The sequence below is a fragment of the Pinus tabuliformis genome, chromosome 2_1, assembly GCF_031772625.1.
Source record: "Pinus tabuliformis cultivar Carrire ecotype Pingquan chromosome 2_1, CPIR1, whole genome shotgun sequence".
Taxonomy (NCBI): Eukaryota; Viridiplantae; Streptophyta; class Pinopsida; order Pinales; family Pinaceae; genus Pinus; species Pinus tabuliformis.
This window is the reverse complement of record NC_142299.1, coordinates 126,684,541-126,693,474: the sequence shown is the minus strand read 5'-3', so window position 1 is coordinate 126,693,474 and position 8,934 is coordinate 126,684,541. Positions and strand designations below refer to the sequence as shown.

At 40.9% G+C, this 8,934-nt stretch overlaps 1 pseudogene; it reads left to right on the top strand.

Annotated features, from left to right (window-relative positions):
- Positions 1-500: 500 nt before the first annotated feature.
- The window catches only part of LOC149199099 (COP9 signalosome complex subunit 5 pseudogene), a 51,800-nt pseudogene continuing 43,366 nt past the window's right edge, over positions 501-8,934 (top strand).

Below are 8,934 nucleotides of genomic sequence, written 5' to 3'. Positions count from 1 at the left end.
TAAGCTTTATCCTACCTCTAGAACATCATAAGGAATGGTTCATAGCCACATTACTACCACATATTAGGCTAGCATTGACACAGTAGAAGATCGTGACTCAAGTTGAAGCATTGGAGATTTCAATGAAGCTGGAAGCCTCGTCGATTGGGGATGCTCATGCAAGAGTACAACAGATTCAAAATCAACTAGCCAATTTGACCTTGGAGTTGCAGGATCTCAAGAAAGGAAAAGAGACCAGATCAAAAGTATGGTGTACAAAATGCAAAGTAGATAGTCATTGTAAGGATCAATTCCCTCTATTTAGAAATTATTTGGCAAGTGGAGCACCTAATCCAATAAACCTAGGGATGTGGTGTGAGATTTGTAGAATGAGAGGCCAACATCTCTTAGAATATTGATACCTATTATAGAAGTACATGAAGACTCCAAAGCAACTATTTTGCAACTTTTGTAGATCAGTAGGCCATGACAAGAAAAATTGTCGAAGTTATGACTTACTGATGGATTGCATTGTTGATACTTATAAACTGCAAGCTGAAGGAAAACACACGTTGAGCCAGGCTAGCACGTTGGTCGAGGGGGATTTCAAGGACGAGGACGGGGACAAGGACAAGGATGAAGATGATGAGATGGTCGAAGACATGGCCAAATCATCTGTTATAACTGTCGATAGGCATGACACTTCACAAGAGACTATTAGAGGCCTATGACAAACTAAAACTACTATAAACATTTTAATAATGTGATAGAAGAATGCCCCATCCTTATCACGAAGAAGCAGGAGAAAAGGAACTAACAACCTGCATCAAATATTCAAATGATGACCGTTGAGCTAAGGGAGGATCAACTGTGCATGGGAATTGTAACAAGAAGTAGAGCTACGACTGGAAATGATAAAGTGGAAGGGAAAAAGGAAGTTGAAACTACATGGATAAGGAAAAATAATGAAAAGGCTCTTTCCTTTGATATAGATAAGGAAAAACAAGTTTTCAAGGAGGCGAGGCGAAGCTTTATGGATGATGGGGCCTCGACCTCTACCGCGTAGCTGACTCATGAGGATAACTGCGAGATAGTAACGGTTGCAACAAAAGATGTGGATCCATATATTTTGAAGTCTTTTCTGCAGACTTGCGTGAATTTGTTGAGAAATCAGAAGGTTGTGGAGAGATTGCAGGAATTGATAGACTCTTGTACTTCTAAATAGGTACCGCATAGTGAGATGCACATAATGAATAGTATACATAGACACAAGAAGAGAAATGGAAAATAAATGAGGCTTACATTGCAGATTGGAGAATACAACATGGATAAGGTTATCTTCAATCTAGGATATGATGCCAATGTATTTTCGAAGCAAACTTGGGAATTCATGGGTAAGCCAAAGCTGCAATGGTAAACTATCCAGCTAAAGATGGTGAATCAACATAATATTGTCCCTCTAGGAAGATTGTTAGGTATCACAGTAGACATTGATGGAGTACACACTACCACTAACTTTGAAGTGATTGAGATTGTGGATGATAGTAATCCATATCCCACATTGCTTGGATTAGAATAGGAATATGCTAACATTACTATAATTAACTTAAAGAAAAGGAAAATAATATTTGAAAGCAATAATATGAGAGTTATTATTCCCTTAGATCCATCAGAGGGAGCGAGGTCTAATGAACCTGTCAAATAAGAGTACAACGTGGATGACATAGACAACATTTATCAAATAACAACAAAAGAAGAAGAATGAATTAACCCTGCTGCAAATGGAAAAATGACTTGGGATCAAGATAATTCTTGCACTTTAGATTCAAAAGAGGAATTGGAAAACTTATAGAACATGTTGCATGAAGTGTCTACAAGGCGATGTGCAAGGATCACAAAAGCAGTGTGTTGTATGACAACTAAGGTATGTGATTTACCTTTGTATGATGGTTTGGGTAATATAAATACTTTCTTTAGAGATTATGAAAGATAGGTATTCGAATATCAGAGATTGTTAGCTCTAGATCAAGCAATGAGGGCTACTCATGCTAGATGGAGGGGTACTCATAAGAAGAAAATAGGATATTGGAAAAAGTGAAGAAGGTTGATGTGGGTAAGGTTTGGTCAAGTTGAAACAGATGTCATAGATAAGTATGATGGCCAGACTAGTCCTAGAGACCACATACAACTATGTATGGCAGCTTGGGGAGAAATTTCGTGAGAAGAATGGGTGCATAGCTTCATTCATACCCTGGAGACAAATCTCAAAATTGGTATCTAGAAACTGAGCTTTGACATGGTACAGCTAGCTAGGCATAAATGGTTGATGGATTTATAATGACATTCAGGTTTGAAGATGATTGTCCACATATAGATGTAGCTCTGAATATAGTTAAGGAGAAGTTTTTTTAGAATGAAGTTTCAGTTATCTGGCAACTTGATTGGGCTGCACATATACATAATGTAATGGAATGCTATAATCTCACCACGAAAGAGGGTGAAAATCCTCGCAATATTGACATCAAAGAAATAGAAGGTCATTGCAAAGTAAATGGAGATGAGATAGAGATGCCTAATATAATGAAGCCATTGAAGATGAAGAAGGTGAATATAGGGTCAGAGGTTGAACCGAAGTATGCAACAAATGATTCAGAGAAACAAAAATACTACACAAGGCTGCTGGCCCAACCATAGAGGTATTTTTGGAGGAGGTACCCCGAGAGGAGAAACAAATGGCAGATATAGTCCAACAGTACAATGCAGTCTACAATTGAATTGTATCGAAAATAAAGGGAACCACAGCTGAGTGACTCGAGATGAGTCATGGGTGTTGGGGGCCTGTTGGGTGCAACCCAACGTGGTCCAAATTTTGGTCAAAGACTCCGCATTTTGAGGAGAAAAGCACACAAAGCTGGCAAAGTTATATTCATCAAAATGTTTAAGGGCTTTTGGATGGGTAAAAATCCCTAATTTTGTAATGGGTATCAGGTATTAGTCCATTGTTTTGTCGGATCCATGGTATGTGGACCATGGTATTCTAGTAAGGAAAGTTATATAAAGAAGATTTAATACTTTGTCAATAGCTAAGCACAGAAGGAATTAACAGATTGATCATATTTTTTGTCTTAGGTCTGTATTTTGAGGAAGGCTCCGCAACTGAGTGCGTAGAGGCCTTGGAAGAGTCTGTAGCTAAGTGCATATCCCACCTGCAGCTGGGTGTGCAAGTTAGAGAAGTGAATGTATTGAAGGTCCTTATTAGTAAAGAAGAAGTTTTGGTGAAGTATTGTGCATCTTTTTGTGTTCATTATATGTTGTTATAAATATCGTCATGCATGCTTTTTACTGAAATATGCAAAAGAATACTTGTTATATTGTTCTCTGTTATGTTTATGCGTTAAGTATTGTTAACACCCAGGTTGTTCCCTATGACTCCCAAGGGAATACGACCGGGGTAACCACTAACCAATCTTTGGATCACAGTTCCTAGCCAAACTGTAATCAGAGAGGGCTCTCTCTTTATGATTTGTCTCTGTTTTGTTGGTGTTTTTAGGCTAGCTATTATGCTCAGGTTTTGGTTTATGTTTTGGTTGAAGGATTTCTTTCAGGGCTTAAGATGTAGTGTTCAGAGAATAGTATATCATTGGGCAATGGAGTCTAGAGTTCTGAAATGCAGGAGTGATGATGTTCAGACTGCAGGGCCTATTGTGTATCTCAAACAAACAAATTTAAACTTAAGTGGTGATGCATGGTCAGCCAACAGAAAGCAATTAAGAATTCTCTATTAAGCTGGTGATGTGAAAGTGAAACCTGTTGCGCAGGAGCAAACTTGAATTCCTGAAACAAAGGTCACTGTGAAAGATATATTCTGAAAGTGCAGCAATTAAGAATTACACTTGTCAAGATTATAGCCGAAGAAAAACATTCATTAACAACACAGATTGAACTCAGGGTATTGCATGAATAAGTCCTGAAGGTTATTCTTTTTCTTTGTTGTCAAACACTTAGAAATTAGAAACATATATGGATTTTAACAGATCGAAAATACATAACAAGGAGAGTTACAGAAACTTATTGTATTATGAAATACACAGGAATCCAGCAGTTTTCAACAGACACCAGAACGCATTCAACACTTCAGAAATCCGAGAAATTCCATCACTTTCTTTATTAAACTCTGAAAGGATTACAGCATAAGAACTTCTTCAGGAGAAATCAACAACAACCCCTCAAGCTTATGCGAGGGGCAAATATATACTATCGGTCGTTACAAAATATCTGAGTGCTAAGTTATCTCAGAATTGAATATCTTCACCAACTTTTCAAGATATTTAGATCAGAAAGTTATTACATCATTGAATACAAAGTAAATGCATCTTTATGCTTGTCAGAAGATATTTTGGCCTTTGGAGGCCACTGAGTCGGTTGGAGTGATCTGCATAAATGCTGTGAAATGCGCTTTTGGAGCTGCTCTGCTGTAGCTTTTCGGCCTGGACACCTGTAGCTTCCTACTTTGCTTCGTTGGCCGAAATTTCTGCTGAGTTGGCTCAGCTTTAATCTTTAATGCATGCTGATTCTTTTAAACTGTCCTGTATATGGCAGTTTACATTTTCCATGAACAAAATTTGTTGAATGGCACCCTGTTTATAAAATAGTTTGTATGGCCTTGGTCCACCATTCTAGTGTAGGTAGTTGATGCCTGAGAATTGCATCCATAGTCTCCTCTGCCTCTGTATACTTATAAAAATTGGGAGCCACTTCAAACAGGTGTTTGATTTCATTCATTATAAAAAATAAATATTCTACTCTGTTGTAGATAGTCTGTCCTGTGGCTGGCCCTGTTTCCTCTGAGCTGCTGGGCTTTTCATTGATTTGGCTTGTGGCAAATGTATTGACTCTTTTGGCATACTGCTCATGTGTGAACAGTCTCCCTGCGCTGTTCAGTAAGCTAGGGAGCCCTCTGTTTTCTAACACCTGAAACTTCTCCAAAAACCTGTTCACCTCAGTCTGCATATCCTGGGTTCTTCTTTCCAATGTTTGCACTAAGTTTCTCAGTGTGAGAACCCTCTTGATTAACTGAATGTGCTCAGTTCTGTTTGAAATTCCCATGGAAGCTAACTGAGTGCTTGTCCTATTGTTAAGCACATTGATCATTCTGGTGGCAACTTCAGGCATGTTGCCTAGAGCAGCCCTTGATCTATGAATTTCCTTCTGTGCTTTTGGAATGAGCTCTAACTGCTCATGGATTGTCTCGATGTACTGCCATTGGTCAGTAATATACTGGCCAATGTTAGCCCATAGCATTGCCTTAAGCCCAACTACGACCTTATCCAACTTGAGCTCATTTTCTAGCTCTTTGATCCTGTCTTTGAGGGCTTTTACCTCCCTGCCCTTCTCTGCCACAACTGCTTGGATTTGTCATATCTGTCATTCACTTGGGCCAATTTATCCCTAGTCTCATTCAGCTCTGTCATTTGAGCTTCCAGGGCCTGGATCTCATTCCTCAGCTTTTGCATGTCCAAGCTTGGGGCCTGCTCTGTTGCTGGTGGTGCTGCTGAAGTGGATGTTGCTGCCTATTCCGCTTGCTGAGGAGGAGGAACAGTGAGTGGAGCAGTTTCCTCAAGGTTTATTACTTTAGGAGGAGGCTAGGAGGTCTGACCTTCTTCTCTTTGCTTCAAAGCTGCCTGTAATGCTGCCTGTGCAGCCTCTGATTCTCCCAGCTTTTCTTATGTCTGGATTAACTGCTTATATAGAGACACCAGCAAATCGGTGGCATCTTTATCATGCCTCTGCTGTGCAACCTCATCTGTTTGAGGGTGAATTGTGGCTGGCATTTTGATCTTTCTCTTCAAGGCAGCCATGTCTGCATCCCTTAACTTCAATATCTCCTGGATGCCCTTGATATCTTTGGGATCATGCCCAATCTCAATAATTATATCTTCTAAGGACCTAATTCTGTTGTCCTTAGCCTGTGATGATGCCCTTTCCAACTCAAGTTGGGCGGCTGTATTGTTAAGGCTATTTTCCAGCCTGTAATTGTCCAATGTTTTGTCTGCCAAGGAGGCATACACCATCTCACCCGTTTGCTTATGTAATTCAATTTTATCCATTGGGTGGATGTCCTTGGCAAGGACCTCAAGATTGGTCCTCAAGTAATCTGAAGGGGACTGTGGCTGCAAAGTAGTTGGCATGAAGTGGCTCATGATCATCTTGCCCTCACTTACATCAAAGGTAGACATTAGTCTCTGCTGGTTAGTGGGAGCCATCTTCAGCAAATGATTGTACAGCTGTATTCTTATGGGCTCATTCCTTTTCTTTATGTCTATGAACTGCTGTTTAATGCTCAGTTCACCCTCTCTCTGCTGGCTAGAGGAGCTGACTTCTCCTCTTACAGTTCTGTTCTGTTCCTCTTGGAAGGAACTTGCAGATGCTTCCCTGCTAGGTGGGCCCATGCCCAGAGACTGCCCTGTTGGCATTTCCTCTTCAGAGAAAGGACCTAATCTCTGTCTTTTCTCACCATGACTTATTGATGTGGTCAAGGGAGTCTCTCTGTCCCTTTTTCTGCTAGTATCCTCCTTTTGTGGAGTTTGGAGGATTGATGCATCAACTGATGTTTCTTGCCTAGGAGGCACCGTGTTTTGTGCCTGTTGTTCCATGAAAATTGGGGCCTCAACGGCTCCTTCTTGCTGTGGGGGCTGCTCTTTGTCATGCTGCCCTTCTTCTTGCTGTAATTCCTGTTGTTGTTGTTGTTCTACCTGCTGCTGCTGTTGCTGCACCCTCTCATGAGGTGGCTGTTCGGTCTCCATTTCCTTTTCCTTGCCTTTGCTAGATATATCTTCAGTGGCTTTGGGTGCTTGCTGATTTACAGTAGAGGAGGATGCAGCTGCTCCCACTTGTATGCTTGGAAGGGAAAACACCTGTGAACAAAGTTCAAGGTCAGCCATCTTCTTCAGATTCCTCACCGCTCTTTGATTCAACTCTTCTTGTGTAATAGGCTCTTCTAGGGTTCCTCTCCTCCATTTTGCTTGGTTTGCATGTTTTTCAATATGAGGAATCTTCACATGATCATAGGCAGACAGCTTATATTTGAGCCTTCTCATCGTGATGAAGTGGTTGGGGTCATAAGGTTTCCAAAGGAAACTGGTTTGAAGGCCGAGGGACTGAAGCATCCTGTCTGCTTCTCTCCAACCTTCCTCCCTTTGGTTATAGATAAAGTGGCCAAGCTGGTTCCTGACCTTCAACTGTGCTTTCTTGCCTTTGCCTGAAAAGTGAAGCACATCAACATTGCCAAATTGCCTGAAGTACTCCAGGGCAAACAACCTCATAGGCACATATTTGGGTAGTTTGTAGGGAGGCAATTCACACCCATATATCCTGATGACGGTGTGGTTCTGGTAAAAATACCAGTCCCCAATGCTGTATGTTTTGGATAACTGCAGGATCCTTTGCATGTCACCAGTGAGTCTTGGAGGAGGTGAGCTCATCATCATGGACATAGATGGGTGGATGAAGAGATCTATGAACTCACAATAAGTATAAGGAGACTCAAATCTACTGTGAAAAACAGAGGACCAATAGACCACTGATCTTGGATTGCCTTGGGCATCCACTCTTTTGATTGGAAAAGAGAATTTCTGATATTGATGATATAAGATTAAGTGGTAAATGTAAGAGGTGTATCTGAACAATCTTTCTCTTGCCAGGTTCATTAGTTGCTCATGTATTTTGTCTGCTATATAGGTGGCATAGTCATAGCAGATAGGAGACTTGCCAGGGGCAAACATGAGCATTATTATCAGCACAGTCTGATCAACAAAATCAATTGAGTTGTAGCCCAAAATGGGACTAATCATGTCTGCAAGATCTCTGCCCAGTTGGTTGAGGTATACTTGATTGATAGGAGGATACTTCACAGAGTCAGAGTCAATGTATAGCTAGTTTAATTTGGTGACCTGAGCATCTATCATTCTGGCTCCTTGATTTATCAGGTCTACAAGTGATAGAGGGACCAGCTTCTTCTCAGTCCTGAAGCAAAGCATATCCTTGATAGCTTCTGGGGTGATATAAAACACAGCTGATCCTGAAGGGTCAAGAACTGCCCTCTGAATGGGGTCATAGTTTTCAGCACACAGATGGATAAAATCAGGGAATTGTCTGACCTGAGGGAGTTTGAAAATAGGGAGGAAAGACTCCCATATACCCAGCACATCTGTTCCAGTCTCATGCTTGGCCTTCAATTCATTGAGCAGGTGGATATGGAACTTGGTCCTCATCAGCATTTCCTCTGAAATCTGATAGTCCATGTCTGCCAGAGGCTGCCATTCTAACTCTCTCTGAGGGGCATTCAATGGAGCAACGTTCAACGCTATAGGAGCTACTGGTGGATCCATGACTTCTCCTAGAATTATGGTTAGAGTTGCTATGCAGAGCAACAGAAAGAGTTTTCTTTGAGGGAGAAATGTGAATTGGATGGAACAGAGGGTGAGTGAAACAGCTGCAGCAATTGAAATACTGTTTAAAGTGAAAATAAGACCAATGTGTGGTCTCAATCTGTCTTTTTAACAGGTAGGTGCAATTTGAGTAAGTTGTTTCGCGATTGCGCGAACAAAGTGCAGTTTTTTGTGAAAGTATGGGCTAACAAGGCTCAGCTGGTGTTTTTCGAGCTCACAGTTGTAAATGGGGGCTAGGCACCAAGATTTCGCCGGTGAATTTTGCAAGTTCTTTGTCGTTTAAGCTCTTTTGAGGGAATTCACAGACAAAATAGGCATATGAAGAATTTGTAATGGAGAATACCTGGTGAAGAGCGAGCAATGGTCACGGATGACTGTGGAAATAGCGCGTTGGACGTTTCCGAGTTGATTTGAGCAAAGGTGGTATACTTTGGACGTAAAATTATGCAGAGAAAGCAACAGCTCTTGCGGCAAAAAGTGTGAAAAAACGCAAAAATTGGCCTAAATA